Source organism: Aotus nancymaae, unplaced genomic scaffold, assembly GCF_030222135.1.
Source record: "Aotus nancymaae isolate 86718 unplaced genomic scaffold, 86718_ANA_hifiasm-v0.15.2.pri h1tg000036l, whole genome shotgun sequence".
In the NCBI taxonomy this organism is placed as follows: domain Eukaryota; kingdom Metazoa; phylum Chordata; class Mammalia; order Primates; family Aotidae; genus Aotus; species Aotus nancymaae.
The window spans coordinates 81,440,099-81,457,116 of record NW_026988450.1 but is presented as its reverse complement, the minus strand read 5'-3'; the positions used below and the strand labels follow the sequence as shown (position 1 = coordinate 81,457,116).

General features: G+C 43.4%; 1 pseudogene; it reads right to left on the bottom strand.

Moving 5' to 3' along the window:
• Positions 1 to 3,964: 3,964 nt before the first annotated feature.
• Positions 3,965 to 10,321, bottom strand: LOC105723788 (large ribosomal subunit protein eL32-like; annotated as a pseudogene).
• Positions 10,322 to 17,018: the final 6,697 nt, after the last annotated feature.

Sequence of the window (17,018 nt, the reverse complement as noted above, 5' to 3'; positions counted from 1 at the left end):
TCATATAAAACACAAAAGTATACTTGAACAAAGGAAATGATGTAATCTGTTCTTGGTTAGGGAAATTCAATTGTGTAACAATGCCAAACCTTTCTAGGTTGGTTTCTAAATTTAGTGTAATCTTAACAAAATTATTAAGTTTTGCTTTTGGTTTTAGAAGTAGACTAGATAGGCTGGGCGCCGTGGCTCACGCCTGTAATCCCAACACTCTGGGAGGCCGAGGTGAGCGAATGACCTGAGATCAGGAGTTTGAGACCAGCCTGTCCAACATGGCAAAACCCAGTTTATACTAAAAGCATTCCTGTACAGCAATCAAAAAATTAGCCAGGTGTGGTTGCAGGCTCCTGTAATCCCAGCTACTCTGGAGGCTGAGGCAGAAGAATTGCTTGAACTTTCGAGGTGGAGGTTACAGTGAGCTGAGATTGCACTATAGCATTCCAGCCTGGGCGATAGAGTGAAACCCTGTCTTAAAAAAAAAAAGAAAAATGTAGACTAGATGATTCTAAAGTTCATATTGAAAACAAGGACAAATCTAAACAAAAAGAACAATGACTAGGGGTCCAGTCATATCAGATATTAAAATATGTCATTGAGTCCAATAATTAATGAATTTAATTAACCATTAATTAAATTAGGATTGCACTGTTACATAAATAGTCCAGTGGAACAGGAGAGAAAGTTCATTGATACAGTAAAGTACATTCTATAATATAGAACAAAATAAGATAAAAGTGGTATGTTAAGTCAGCAGAGAAAAGGTATTTAATAAAGGATAGTAGGTCAACTGAATATCTGTCTAAACATAGTTCACTTCATACACTAGAATAAACTCCAAATAGATAAAGTATTTAAGTACAAAATTTCAAACTGTAAAAATATTAGAAGAAAATGTGGAGTATGAAGGTTTATTTAATGGTTCAGAATCCAATATTCATAAAAGAATTGATTAATAAATTTTACAATATATGATTTAAAAAAATTTCTAACTAGCAAAATAAAACCATTAGCAAAATCAAAAGACAAGATCAAACTAGACAAAATATTTGCAAGTCATAATACAGCCAAAGCTCTTAATCTTCATATGTAAAGAGCTCTCAGATATAATAAAAAGAGTAATAACTAAAAAGAAAAAAAGGCAGAAGATATGAATAGAAAGTTCACAGTAAAAAACATAAATGGTTTTTAAAATACAGAAGACACACATAAGAGATAATCAAATTAGAACAATACAGAGATTCCATTTTTCATCTATCAGATTGGTAAAAATGTTAAACATTGACAATACATTCTGTTTGTGAGGTTGGGTGGAAACTGGTAAATGGCTGGTGAGAGTGTATATTGGCACAAACCGTACAGAGGGCAATTTTGGAATACTAGCAAAGCCATAAAAGCATATATACCCTTTGAGCCATCAATCTCACTTCTGGGAATTTATCTAACTGATAAACTTGCCCAGTTACTAAGTGACAAATTATTGCAGCATTGCTTGTAGTAAAAAGTTGGAAACATACATAACATCCATCAAGAAGAGACTAATTAAATAATCCTAGTATATCCATTCAATGGAATATATGTAAATGTCAAAAAATAAAAATATTTTTGTATATTATAGGAGATTTGGGATATATTGGTACTTGACATGGGATGCAAGAGGTGTTTACGGTATGCTACTTTGTACGACGGAAGTGGGTGGTGATAAGTATATGCCTTCATACATGTTTGTTTTCTGTAGGAATCTCAGGAAGGTAATAAAGGTAGTTATTACAGGGGGGTGGGGAACTCAGTGGATGAGGGCAAAAATGGGAATAAGAGCTTTTCCTGTGCCCCTTTTGATACTGCTTATTTTGTAAGCTATTGAAACGTATTTCCTATTCAAAGTTACTTGATAAACATTGAAAGCTTTGCAAAGTTAGCTCAAAGTCACTGCAGAGATGGAGGCGTGCAGAGGGAAGGAATGGCTCCTGCGCTCCAAGGAGGAGCCTGGAGAGGCCCCTCAGAGTCTCCGCTCACAGGGGAAGGGCTGGCCGACACTCACAGCTCTGCAAGAATGAGCAACCCCAGACCATGCAGGCAGCCCTGAGTCAGCACCCCCAGACCATGCGGGCAGCCCTGAGTCAGCACCCGTCCCTGCCTCTGCCTGCAGAGAAGTGGTTTTCTCAAGGTGAGTCCGTGAAGAACGTGCTTCTGGCCTGAGCTGACCTGTCTGGGGCAAAACGCAGGCTTTACCAACCTTGCCCAACTGGAGGACACACCCAGCTGTCTGTGGCAAAAGCCAAGGTTGTGTCCCAGAGTCAAAGCCAAATAGAGACCCGAGGAGATTGTCCAGACAACCCAGCATAGCAGAGGAACAAGAGAGCTTCTGTCAGCCATCACCTGGTCAGACGGTCCACTCCCTTTCCTTCCTGGGAACACAGTATAGCCCAAGGAAAGACAGTGTGGGTTTCCGTGTTAGATAAGGGAGCAGCTTCCAGCTCTGATGCTCAACAGTTAAGTAAGGGTAACTCCAGGCAAATCACTGAAGCTCATGAGAACTCAGTTTCCTAATCTATGGAATGGGTACACTTGTGCCCAACTTAGATAATTCTTGGGAGGATTAGAAATAATGCATGTAAAGTGCTTGGCATTTTGTGCTTAGTTCAGGGTAACCATGTGGGCTCCATGTGTTAATATATCTTTCACTTTCAGCTCTGCCTAGTGGAGACTTCCACCGAGGAGAGATCTCTGAGCAACTACCTAGCTATTATCTAGCCTCATTAGATAACTGGTTATGTTCATATAGTCTAGGTTGAGCCAGATGGGGCAAAAGGACTAATTCAGGAATGGCAAATACCCTAACCATGTGTACATGTCACATTTCTACTCTATGCTTAGGGTAGAAATTGCTATTCTACCCTAGACATCATTAGTCTACCCTACGACATGGAGAATTCTTCTCAATGGCATGCTCCAGACAGCCATTGTCCATTATCCATTGGCCGTCATGCAGGAGAGGTGAAATCCACTTAGCAATTCTACTTAGATATTTAAAGTCCCATCACAATCTTGGTTCCTCTGATTTCTCAGATTCTATCAAAAATGACAATAGAAAATACTTTCAATATTTAATTTTAAAGAACATTAAAATAGAGGCCACTTTTGCATTATTTAATTAACATCAAAACATTTGTCTTTGGTGTGAGGTGGACCAGGTCACGGTCAGAGCTTTCCTGCAAGGTCCCGCTGTACCTGGAGGGACTCTCACCTGACAGGAGCTCGACCCTTGCCTGGCTCACCTTTCGTCAGAAGACTCTGTAGGACCCACAAATGTTCTCCTGCATTTGCACTTTTTATTTTATTTCTTTATTTTGGCGACAGGATCTTGCTCTGTCACCTAGGCTGGAGTGCAGTGGCACAATCACAGCTCACTGCAGCCTCAAATTCATGGGCTCAAGCCATCCTCCTTCCTCAGTCTCCCGAGTACCTGGGACTATGGACATGCACCACTACATCCAGCTAATTTCTGTATTTTTTTGTAGCGATGGGGTCCCACAGGCTGGTCTCAAACTCCTGGAATCAACTTATCCTCCTGCCTTGCCTTCTCAAAGTGCTGGGATTACAGGATTACATGTATGAACCACTGTACCCAGCCTGCATTTATACTCCTGAAATAAATTCTGTGTATCCTGTTCACTTGGCACTGGTTCTTTAGGCTCTGCTGTGGGGGCTCTGGGGGAAAGGGAAGGGATGGAGATGTTTATTAAGTACTGACTGTTTGCTAGACAATCTATTTAATCCCTTCTTTTTACCCATCTTTTGAGGTAGATGCTACCACCCCCATTGCACAGTGGTAAAATTAAGGCTCAGAGAGTTTAAATGGCTTCTTCCCAAGGTCGCAGAGCTAGTAAGCTGACTTAGTAAATTTCTTGCCTGTTTAAACAACAGTTATGAGGCAGAACAAATGCTCCCAAACGAAACGTGTCTGGATCTGATTTCTGTTTATTCCTTAACTTGAAGTGCTGGAACATAGTTGGGGGCATAGAGTGGTAGAACTCTTTAATTTGGATGGACACGGTTTCACAATTAAAACCTATTTTGTTTTGTTCTCATTTCTGCCGCACAGTGGAATGGTCAGCCCACATCCCTATGGAACCACCCACCTTTTCACAAAACCCTCCAAGCTGGTAAAGACTGGATCATCAAGGAAGTTCCCACTGTGCCTTTTTCTGCCTGGCAGTCCTCTGCTTCATTGATGAAGGTTCAGCCAGGACTCCTGGGCTGCCTTTCAGTCAAGGCCAAGCTGACTCACAGCCACTTGTGACAGTAAGTAAAACATTCCCATCATCATCATCATCTGACAAAAACTGATCCCACCCCAGTCCTATGCTGGGGCCTGGGTGCTAAAGACAGGATCTCTCCTGAGCACACCACTGCCTGGGCCTCACAGCGAGTTATGAGCTTCTACTTTATATGATGTATCTCCCTTTATCCACACCGTGGATTATACCAACCTCATGGGATAAACGCTATTATTATTTCTTTGGGGCAGTTTTTACAGCTTTATTTAAACACAAAACGTACACATGAGCTGTCTACGCATTTTCTTTGCTGCGCAGCCTGGCATGGGAGTTGGTGATTCCGATGGCCAGCTGGGCGAATCTTTCCATGATGGCTTTGCAGTTCTTGGAGGCCATCTCAGCATCGTGAGCCATCTCAGCACAGTAAGATTTTTCGCAAATCAGCAGCACTTCCAGCTCCTTGACGTTGTGGACCAGGAACTTCCGGAAGCCACTGGGAAACATGTGCTTTTTTTTTTTTTTTTTTTTGCTCCCAGTTCTAGGCATCAAGATCTGGCCTCTGAACCTCCTACTAACCCTGTTGTCAATACCTCTGGGTCCCTGCCAGTTACACTTAATTTTGACGTATCAGTCTGACTGGTGCCAGATGAACTGCTTAGTTCTCTTTTTGATGATCTTGGGCTTCACAAAGGATCTGAGGGCGGCCATGATGCTGAGGAAGAGATGACTGCCACCTCCGTAGGGAGCACTGAGGAGGAGGATAAATGCTATTACTAACCCCACTTTACAGATGAGTAAATTGAGATTCCAGATGGTGAAGTCACTTGTATAAGGTCATACCCTTAGCAAGTGCATCTGGATTTACGTTCTGAGCTCTTGACTAATCTCTGTGGCCTCTAAAGGGCACGTTCATTAGAGACTTGTACTCTTTAGATTATGTCTAATTATGAGTAACAGAACAAAAACCAAATAACAGCAGTTTAAGCAGCATAGACGTTTACTTCTCTGTTGTGTCCGAGACATTCTGAGGAGCTGTCTGGGCTGGTATGGTGCCCCAGAGTGTCGATGAATCAGGTTCCTTCTCTCTGTTGTTCTGTGCTGCATTGGTTTCATGCCTAAGGTCACCTCATGGTCCGTGGTAACTGCTGGAGCTCCAGCCATTGCATTTCACTATTGCCAGCATAAAGGAAGAAACAAATTAACTTGTACATGCTTTTTCTTTAAGCATATTTTCTAGAAGGTTTCAACCACTTCTTTTTTTTTTTTTTTTAAGACGGGGTTTCACCATGTTGGTCAGGCTGGTTTTGAACTCCTGACCTCAGGTGATCCGCCCGCCTTGGCCTCCAAAGTGCTTGGATTACAGGTGTGAGCCACCATGCCTGGTAGTTTCAACCACTTCTAATTAGATCGCATTGGCCGAAACATAGTCACATGCAAGGGAAACTGGGAAATATTTATTTGGGCTAGTTATCTGTTAAAATTTGGTGTTCTATTATGAAAGATGAAGAGGAAATTGAACACAACTCATTATTTCTTTATTTGAGGCCAAAACAAGGGCTTGGGCTGGGAATTAATGTATTCATTGATGAGTAATTTATTTATTAATTCTTAAAACTCTTATGTAGAAAGGGTTTCCTCTGTGGTCATCTGATTCTCCATCCTGAGGATCCAGGGTAACTAAGACAGACACAGTCTCTGCTGCCGTATTCTTACAGTTCCTAGTCATACAGTTAAAGTCATGCGTCCGACTTTAATCCGGTTTGTGACTCCGATAAACAACATCCTTCTCTGAGCATTGGTGTTTTCACCTACAGAACTGTTGGATCCTGTAACTGATAAGGACCTTCTAGCTAGAATATTCCCTGACGAGATGTCTCTGAGATTTAGGAGAAAGGTAGGATGATAAAGAACTTGGTGCCATTTCCTCCCCGGGGATAACAATCATTAACTCCCAGGGTTATTGTTTAAAACGGGTGGGTACCCTGGGGAAGCACCCAGAAAGGTGCCTGGCAGAGAAGGGAGTCTTTTCTTTGTAGGTCTCCCTGTCTCTTCTAAAGAAGAAGGAAATTCCCTGGTCATGTAAAGAGAATGCGTTTGGGGCTTTGGGACATCCAGGGAGTGTGGGGTGCCCAGGGCTTGCAGGGCTGTCAAGGGAGGTTGGAGGGCGCCAACAGTCTCCCACTCACTCCCCACACTACCCTGACTCTGGGAAATTCTCCCATCCTAGGGAAGAGAATCACTGCAGCCCTTTTATCCAGGATGGGAAGTCTCTCTGAGAGGCAGCACATGGATTCAGAGCCTGTCAGCCTGAATTTAAATCCTGGCTGTGTTACCTACAGCTTATAGTATGGGCCAAATTGTGTCCCACAAATTCATAGGATGATATCCTAACCCCTCATACCTCAGGATGTGACTGTGTTGGAAGACAGGTCTTTACAGAGGAACTGAAGTTAAAATGATAACTAGGGTGACCTAATCCAATGTAACTAGTGTCTTTAGCAGAAAACCTGGCCACAGGTTCAGAGAGAAGGCCATGTGAAGACACACAGAGGAGACAGTCATCTACAAGCCAAATACAGGCCTCAGAAGAAACCAACCCTGCCGACATCTTGATCTCGGACTTCCGGCCTCCGGACCTGTGGGAGAATCCATTTCTGTTGTTTGAGCCCACACTCTGTATTATGGCAGCACTAGCAAACTACTACAAGCTCTGTGATGTGACGCTTTTCTCACTTAAGCTCTGTGTTCACTTTCCTCATTTACAAAACTGCTAGCATAGTAACATCTCCCTCAGAAGACTGTTCTGAGGCTTTCAATACGGAGAGCACTGAGAACAGGGCGGGCCGCAGGATTTGCTCTCATTAAGCATACGCTACAATTATAATGGTGAGTACCCGCCCACCTCCTCCTCAGACCTCAAAGGCCGAACTTCCTGTCTATGCCCCTACCTCTAGCATTCAGTGGAATTGACACTATGCTCCTAGCAGGTCACGCTGTCGGACAAACCAGGCCTGAGCTGACTAAACGCGTGATGAATGGATGCAGCCTTACAAGTTTACTGAAACAAGCATTTCAATCAACACCAGTGGATATCTTAACTGTAAATGCTTAAAGGCAGAGATGAAACTGTTGGTAGTGGGTAAAGTACACGAGTGTCCAAGGGTGAAAATTGGGGATTTCTTTTGGGGTAGAGGCAGCAATGCTAACAGTCACTCCCACAGGAGGTAAGCCAGGCCAGAGACGCTGGCCCCAGGCCAAAGGCTTACCTGCATCTTGGGAGGCTGACGCAGCTGCCTGGAGAACGTGGCCGACGAGGGGGACGTGACTGAGCAAGCGGGCAAGCAGGTGCAAGGTGGCAAAGCTGTCGGAGAAGCCAGGGAGACACCTGTCGGGCTGGGCCACCGGGGAAAACAGTGCCCTGCACCAGCGTTCTGCAGAGGAGTCCCCAGATGCCACCAGCGGAGCTGATGGGGGCTGAGCAAGACCCATGGATGCGATGTCACCCGGCTGCCTGGGGGGTCACCCAGAGCAGGGCCTACGCTCCAGGCCTGGGACTGACTCCTGGGCCTGCCTCCTCCTTCTATCTTGCCCTAGGAAACTTCTTCATAAAAGGCTTCTCCAGCACCTATCCGCAATGGAATTTCTGTTACTTGGATATAAGACACATGTGAAATATTCCATTGTATTCTCCCTGCACAAATTTTTGAAGATTCTGAGCCACACGGACAGGTGCTGCCTGGTACTTGCTTCCCACCACTGCTGGGGAAATCACTGGACAGAAGGGCCTGTCCACCCCAAACGTCCCACATGAGGCTTTCCTCTTCCACTTTGTCTGCTGAGTTTCTGCCTGAGCCCTCCCCTTCCCAACCCTCCCGGTTTTCTGGTTATGGATCCCTCAGCTCCTCCACCTATGACACCAGAACCATTCTGGGAACCGAGGAAAGCAATCACGGAATCTAGGAATCCCATTGTGCCCAGAGTTGGGGGTTGGAGCCACAAAGACGTCTGGAGAAGATGAAGTTTACACCCAGCTTTGTTGGAGGTCAAAGGCAGCCACCCCAAGTCAGCCTGCCATCTGCCAACGTGCCCACTCAGCTCATCAACACTTATTAAGCCTCTACTGTGTACAGCCAAGCTCTGGATGCTGGGACACACTGGAGACCAGGAAATGTTTCTCAAAGAGCTAACCCTCACAGAGGAGAGACACGCCTGTAAATAGAAAATGGGGCTTACATGTGACATTGTTCTTCTAAAATACCTTTTTCAGAGTCCTCCTGAGAGGCTGGGACACATGGGCAATGGAGACTTGGCGGGAGAGGCCAGCCTGGAAGGCCTCCAGAAGAGGGGCCTACAGATGTGTTTGGAAGAACAAAATGTCCACAAACTTCCCATGCCTGCCAGGTAGAAGCTATCTGCACACACATTCTTCCCCCACACAAAGTATATCCACCCCCAGGCGTAACTGTAGGCCTCTTCCTCCACATTGACTGTTAGAAATTGTTTAAACTGTCCCTGAAAACAGAAACAGTCTTCACCTGTTGTCCAGAGGAGTAAAGGAAGTTTTTCCCCAGTGCTTTTTGGGGAATTGTCCTGTGTTACTTACTCTAGACAGAATTGTCTAGACAAATAAAGCAGTAGACTAACAGAACGTCTACAATGACAGAACTGTGCGCTGGCCAGTCTCAGTAGCCATTGGTCACCTGGGTTACTGAGCACTTGAAACATGGCTCATTTTAAATTTCATTTCCTTTGAACAAATTTAAACACAGACCCGTGGTGGCTACTGGCTGTTGTATCAGACGGTGCAGGTCTAGCCATCGGGGCTGCTCCTTCGCGGGACTGCAGCCACTCTGTCATCATGGACGTTTCTTCTCAAGACCCGTTTTCTACTCGGGAGCTTCACGCACTGGTGCTCTGGCCCTTGCAGTGATGCAGGGATCCCGACACAGGGGTGGTGGGCAGGGATCTGAGGCCACGCGTTCAGGTGTGCAAGAAATATCCATTTTCCTTACTTTTTAAAAAATCCATAGGGACTTGCAGCCCCCATTCTGCTGGCTCAGTGGGAAATTCAGTCTCTGTCATGAGTGGGCACCCAGCTGCTCTGCACCCGTGTCAGGCAAGTTTCACGGGTTATGTTATAGAGTGACAGTCTTTGGGGAACTCGGCGTTTCTTCGGAGCAGGGACTGCTGCCTGGGCACCGGGCTCTCCAGAGAGGTGGGTTGAGGACATAGCGTCCCCTCTACCTCTTCAGGGCAGGAGCAAGGGGCCCCACTGCTAATAGAACTCCGGACCTTGGTCCCAATTCAAGCAAGCAAAGTATTCTTCCTTCTCCACCTTTAAGTTTCTCTCCTTCCCTTCTGGGATTCTTGATGCAAATCTTCCATGCCTTAAGTTTTATCAAAACAGAAGCCAGCAATGACTGTATCTTGCCTTGGGCCCAGTAACCCTAAACTGCAAGTCAAGTGAGCTCAAATGACCAGGTTTCTTCCCAAGAGCCCTGCTGAAAAAAATAAAAAGAGCCTCACTCTCTAATATTGCAATACATTATCCTTCCTCATAGGCCCGTCACTCACCACATGGAGAAAAGGGGGTAAGACCTGGGAAAGACATTTGCAGAAAAGGAAGTTTTGTCAGGGCCTGTGGGCAGCAGTTTCCAGCGTGGCAGCCTCCGAATGATAGTCGTTGCAATGGTGGCAGCTTCCTGAGTTCCTGCTGGGCAATTATCTCCATAAGTCCTGGGTGACGACTTGGATATTGGCATGCCCATTTCAAAGATGAGGAGACTGAGGTCCCGACAGGTTAGACAATGTAGCTCAAGTCTGCAAGGATTAAACCCAGGTCTCTTTGTCTAGAAGCTTCAGTTCCTGCAGGCAGCCTGACAACAGAGGATGTAAATGAGTGTAAGGAGAGAGGCAAGACAGCAATTTGCCTTGGGAATGGGGTGTCTCAGAAGTGAGAAGCCAAGCCCTCAGCCAGGAGATGAGTCAAGTCTTTCAGGTGACTCCAGAAACCGAGAGACCAAGCCAGCCTGGCATCCCAAACTGCTGGCCTGTTGCTAAACACGCACGCCTTCCTCAGCTTCTATTAATAATCTGCCAGGAAGTCTCCCACAGTTACTCACCTAGTAATTAAACACGTGATCACGCTTTCAGAGAGTCCTGGCCCACCACCACCGAGGGGGAAGGGAGGAGGTGAGATCAGCAGCAATGCCCTTTCTCCCTTTGAGGAGAGGCAGTGTGGGCTGGATTGTGGTAAGACTGGATCTGCAGTCATAAGACCAGGGACCTAGAGCCAGGAACACTCTCTCTGAGTGTCAGGTTCCTCAAACTACACAGGCAGAACATTGATTTCAAGCATTTCCCCATCAACCTTTGCATTTCCCAAGCACTCAGTTTCTTAGGAAAAAGAAAACATGGAGGTTTGGGGTCATCCAGGCACGGTGGTTAGAGACAAACTTGGCTGACTGCCTGGGTTCCAGTCCCAACTCTACTACCTGGGACATCTTTGGCAAATTACTTAACTTTTTTTCTGCTTTGGTATTTCCATTTATACAGTGGGGATGATAAAAACAGTACCCTACCTTTTGGAGATGTGGTAAAGATTATGATTATTACATGCAAATGGTTTATAAGCATCCCTGGTATTTACATGCTAAATAAGTATTAGTTCTTCTCATCAGCCATGAACACTTGGTCCAGAACTTTACTTGTCTGAAGTGCAGCTTCCCCACTGTCAAAATGGGGATATAATAATTCCTACAGTTGGATTGCTAATTGCATGAGATGAGGTAGGTGAGGTCCCTGTGTAGGGTTGGCATTTAGTCATGGCGAGCCCTCTCATCTCGTTCTTTTCTTCTGAAAGGCCTTCAGGTTAATTCTAAGTTTTCATCATGGAGGGCTTCCTGGACAGGTGAGGCTCACAGAAGCCAGGAGAAGGTGGGGATGCGGGTGGCAACAGGAGGTCAAAACAAAGAATGGAGCCAAAGGAGGAGTGAGCCTCCTCTCATTCTTGCAGAGCTTAACTAAAGTGGGCCCTGAGTCCTGGGGAGGTCTTCCAGCAAGGAACAATCCTCACCACATTCTGGAGGGGTGCTGGGACAAACAGCAATGGCACCACCACAGGGGAAAAAGGGGATTCTCCAAGAACTTTGCTCTAGACACCATTTAATGATCATCATTCCATATGCCTGTCCAGAGATGTTGATGGCACTGGGTCCTCCCAGAAAGAGCAGATTCTGGGGAAGCAGCCAGGCCTGTTAGTCTTCCCAGCTGTGAGACTGTGAGCAAGACACTTCACCTCTCTGAGCCTCGGTTTCCTCCTGTGTAAAATGGAGATTATAATATTTGATTCACAGTGTTGTTGCAAAATTCAGAAAGGAAGCGTGTATTTAGCACAGTACCTGGCATATAAGAGACATTCAACATGTATTAGTTTATTAAAGTTAGAGTTCATAATTATATTCCACTTCCATTTTTCTCTCATTTGCTAAGCCCTTGTCTGAGGACCGTGAGGCTCAGAGAGGGGAGTGACTTACCCCAGTTCCCAGTAGCTGCTGATTAGCACAACCAAGGACTTTGCAAAGAAGCTAGGTTTGGCTTCAAGTCTGGGAGCTGATGAATGGCTCCAGATGTGGAGTGGGGAAGGGAAGGGGTGGGATGGGATTTTTATGACTTGTGGATGGACACAGAGATAGGACAAGCTCTTGAGATTAAATGTTTTAATTATAGAATCTCTCACTGGTAATTCTTGGAGGACAAGTGTAATTACATGACATAAATGATGTCATTTCATCAACAAAAAAGACATACAAATGCATTGAGACAATGAGATACTAATTTTCACCTATCAGATGAGCAAACATCCACCATGCTGAAGGGCTGGTGAGACCCAACCCTCCTACTGCCTGTAAAAAGGCAACTTGCAACAGTGTGTTAAAAGCCTTAAAAATATGCACACCTTTGAACCAGAGATTTCCCTTCTGACTTTAACCAAAGAAAGCATTGAAAGATATAAATGGGTATGTGGAAGTACTTACAGGGTATTCACTCCAGCAGAAAGCAGAAACACTCGAAATGTCCATCAATTTGAGACGTTACATTGAATGAACTGTGGTTCGTGCTTGTGATGGAGCAAATATTATGTGTTTTTAGGAAAGATCGTGTGGCCTTAGAGGTGGTGGTGGTGGTCCTGGAGGCAGCCCCTGTGGGGTGACCATGTTCTCCATCTTATCCCAGGTAGCTGCTCTATCCTTGAGCGTTTATTTTATAATTATTCCATTATACTGTATACTTCAGTTTTATGCATGTTGTATTTTTAATAAGAAAGTTTTTAAAAAGTGTGGTCAGACTTTTTTAAATGCAAAGATGTTTACCAGGTATGGTTATAGAAAAAAAGAAGCAGGTTATTAAAAAGTCAGTATAGTATGAGAGGATTCTGTCATCAAAATACCTATTTATACTTGAACACTATCAAAAATTTTAAATACATATTCACACACACATGCACACTCATAGAATAACATGTGAAATGATAAGCATCAAAATACTAATAGTGATTATTTCTGAGTGGTAGTTTGTTTTATTTTAATTCTTTTTTCTGATGCATGTATGTATATACATATATGTATGTATTTAGTGTTTATCTGAATTTTCTAATAGTTGTACATGAAACATTTCTTTCTAAAAGCTTAATATATTTATTATGAGAGTAACAATCATTTCCATAGCATTTCTGAGTTTATTATAGCTCAAGAGAAAACAAAGTCTAATAGTTGGGTGTGGTGGTGGGTGCCTGCAATCAGTCCCAGTACCCAGGAGGCTGAAGCAGGATTGCTTGAGCACAGGAGTTTGAGGCTGTAGTATTATCTGGTTGCGCCAATGAATAGCCACTGCACTCCATTCTGGGTAACATAGTGAGATCCCATCCTGTCTCTTAAAAAAAAATTTGGTCTACTTACACTAGATATTCATGTGCTGAAGACAAAGTCTCTGTCTTCCTGGGCAAATATATATTGACCTGCTATAAAGTATGGATGGCCCATGTGTTTTAGGCAGATGTACATCACAGACCCATCTGGTCCTCAGTGTCATCCAGCAGGCTGTCTGGGTAGCTGTCACCATGTTTTCTCTGCTCCTGGTGCTTCCTGGCTTTGCCTCCACCTCCATGTTGACAGCCACTGGTTGGATGTTTCCTTGAGGTCCAATAGATTGCCCATGTCACCAGATCCTGTCCAGCACTATGCAGGCCCTGTCATTGGAACCCCTGTCCCAAGCCTAGGCTAGGAGTTGGATTTCTTTTTGGTATTAGTCAAGTGTGGCTTCAGCTTCCTCATCTTCCTCATCTTCAAAATGACAGGACAGATGGGAATTCCCTCTGAACACTCCCTGTGCTCTGCACTTGTAAGGAAGATTATTAGGTGCAACCTCCCCACCTACTCAGGTGAATTCTTTGAACCTGCCTAGGTTTAAGGTAAGGGCATCAATCTGAATAACACAGAGAGGGAGACTCTCTAAAATAAAATATCACTTACTTGGGACTCAGCATCGTGATGGGGATACATGTGTCATAGTAAAGTATGTGAGGATTCAGGGAGGCAAAGAAAGATGAAAGTTTTTAAAGGAATAAGTAATGAGGAAGATTACATAACTGTTTTAAGATAATTATTCTTGACTACAAGGATCAATAAGAAGGGTGGTATCAGTCCAGGGCTGGACAGGCAGTGGCTGGACAGATGTCCTAGCAGAAGCATTCTTTTTGGTAACATTGCAATGACTTTGGGTAAGTTGTATTTTTGAAGTCTTTTGTGATAGTTTCTCTTCTCAGACATTTGTGTGTGAGAACCCTCTCTTCCTCAGCTCTACTTTTTAAGAGTTTATTTAACACAAGTGACTCCATTTTGAGTCTGACAACTTTTATATTTCTCCCTCTTGATTAAAATCTTTTTTCAAAGCTGGGTGCAGTGGCTCATGCCTGGAACATTTGCACTTTCGGAGGCTCAAATAGGAGGATTGCCTGAGCCCAGGAGTTCAGGATCAGCCTGGGCAACATGATGAGACTCTCTCTATGAAAAAATGAAAAATAGCTAGGCATGGTGACACATGCCTGTGGTCCCAGTGACTCAGAGGATCACCTGAGCCCAGGAGGTCAACACTGCAGTGAGCCGTGATTGCATCACTGCACTCCAGCCTGGGCATCAGAGAGAGACCCTGTCTCAAAACAAATTTTTTTTTGAAAGTGTCCAAAAAAAAAGGCTGATGAAAAAAACATCCTGATGAATCATCCTGCAGTTATGATCTGATTGCTCCTCAGCGCTGTGATGGACTTGTCCTGGGATGTTGGTCTGAAGGGAATGATTGGTGACTAAAAGTCAGTGTCAAAACTCTCTTAGCCGAATTTGAGCGACAAGGTATCTAAGGTTTAGAGGAAGTGACATTTAGGCTAAGTCTACCTGAAGTCTACTGTTAAGTTGAATTTTTTTCTGTTCTGTAGTCTTTTGGCCGTTATCTCAAAGTGCAGGGACAACATCATTTTGATAGGAATCATACTTTTGCAGAAATTTCACAAGTAACAGGTACAAAGTTTCAAAGAAAATTACAAAGTAACATAAACAGTAATATGACAACCCCAGTTTGTATAAAAGTTTGGAGCTATAAAAATAAGCTTAAAGGTGGCCAGGTGTGGTGGCTCACGCCTGTAATACCAGCACTTTGGGAGGTTGAGGTGGGTAGATCATGAGGTCAGGAGTTTGAGACTAGCCTGGTCAACATGGTGAAACCCCGTACCTACTAAAAATTCAAAAATTATCCAGGCGTGGTGTTACACACCTGTAATCCCAGTTAATTGACAGGCTGAGGTGGGAGAATTGCTTGAACACGGGAGGCAGAGGTTGCAGTGAGCCGAGACTGCATCGCTGCACTCAAGTCTGGGTGACTTAGCAAGACTCCATCTTAGCAGGAAAAAAAGGCTGAAAGGAAACCATTTGAATAAATCAAATGGCCATGGAGAATTAGATGAGACCTATCATAACCATGTGACCTGCTTTTTTTTTTTTTTAAAAAAAAAAGTTTGTATTGGGTCTCAGCTTTTGCAGAGGAATTTATCTGAGTGTAGCATGAAAAGAATAGGCATAAGACATTAAAAATTGCTGGGATTACAGGCATGTGCCACCATGCTCGGGTAATTTTGTATTTTTAGTAGAGACAGGGTTTCTTCATGTTGGTCAGGCTGGTCTCTAACTCCCGACCTCAGGTGATCCGCCCACCTCAGCCTCCCAAAGTGCTGAGATTACAGACGTGAGCTACTGCACCCTGTCAACTTTTTAAAACTTCTTTTTATTACTTTTCAGCTTAAATTAGTTCAGGAGTTAAATATTTAAATGCTTATATTTTAGTTATGACTGGCTAAATTGTACAAGGAAAAAACTATCCAGGTGGCCTTGAATTTTAGCAACAAATTTATTTTTTTGTCTATGGGTCCAGTTTGCTTGATTAGTTGATGTGGGCAGGGAACATTTTAGAAAAAGATATTTCTGGTTTTGGGTTTTTTTCTTGGCTTTTGCTGGTGTACATGTGGCAGACAAAGCAAAATTTTTATGCCAGACAGAGAAACCTTATATCATTGTTCCTATCTCAAGACTCTGACCTGTTTGATCCGAGAACATAACTTTTATAAACATGCTATCCTATTCTTTCTCTTTTAAACTATCAATCTTTTAATTAACTGTTCCATCACACTAAGTGATTATAGCACAGTAAACCTAAATTTTCATTTCCAAAAGGGATGACTCTCCAGTGTGGAAGGTTAGGTTGTTGGTTATCACCGAGCTGCTGTAATTTGAAACTACTCTCTCTTTTTTAAGTCTTAGCTGAAGTGCCCTAAAAAAAACTTTTTAGTGTTTTTGAAATTAACAACAGTAGATTATCTTAATAATAGTGAAAAAGAGAGCAGATTTAAAGCAATCAGAGAGGAGGAAGAAAAGGAAAATAAAGGAAATAGATAAAATTAGGAGTTTTACATGCTGGCATTTTATTTTAACCTTACAGTTGCAGTTTTAAAATTTGGTATCCAGAAAAACAAGCTTGGGGAGTTCTAATGATCCCCATGACGGCCACTGATTTAAAAATGCACATGAGGAAAAGACAGATAGCTGGATGGAGTCTCAGAAAACTTGGGATGCCTTAATTTTTGAGAATCCCATTTCATTTCTTACTCTCTTGAGAGCAAAGTAAACCCTATAAGTCCTGTCAGGGAATGTCAAGAGTTTAGACCAGTGTTTTAGACAATGGCAACCTCCTCAGTGGCTTTTAATTGGTCATTTCACAGCCACCATTTAGAATGTTTATTTTTGTTCTCAGAAAATGGTCAGAAACAAGCATGGGGGAAAAGAATTCAAATTATATCTAGACATGCATAGCCAAACTAAAATAAACCAAAATCAAAGTGTTTACAAAAATTTTAAGCCATGCATGCAGATCAAGCAAAATATTAAACCAGATATGCAGAAGGAATCAATAGTGAATGCACCAGAAAAGACACGCCTCACTGACAGAACATAAGTTCCATGGAAACCAGAAAAGAATACCCATCAGAAAGACAAGATCACTTTGTACTAGAAGTGACTTGTCGGAAAAAAAACAAAAAAGTCTTTTATTTTCCCAGGAGAAACGTAAGCTCTTTTATTTAAGTTGGTCTTGCCCAAATCAGATCTCAAAGTCAAAGAGCTTTTACCGAAAAATGGGGTCTTG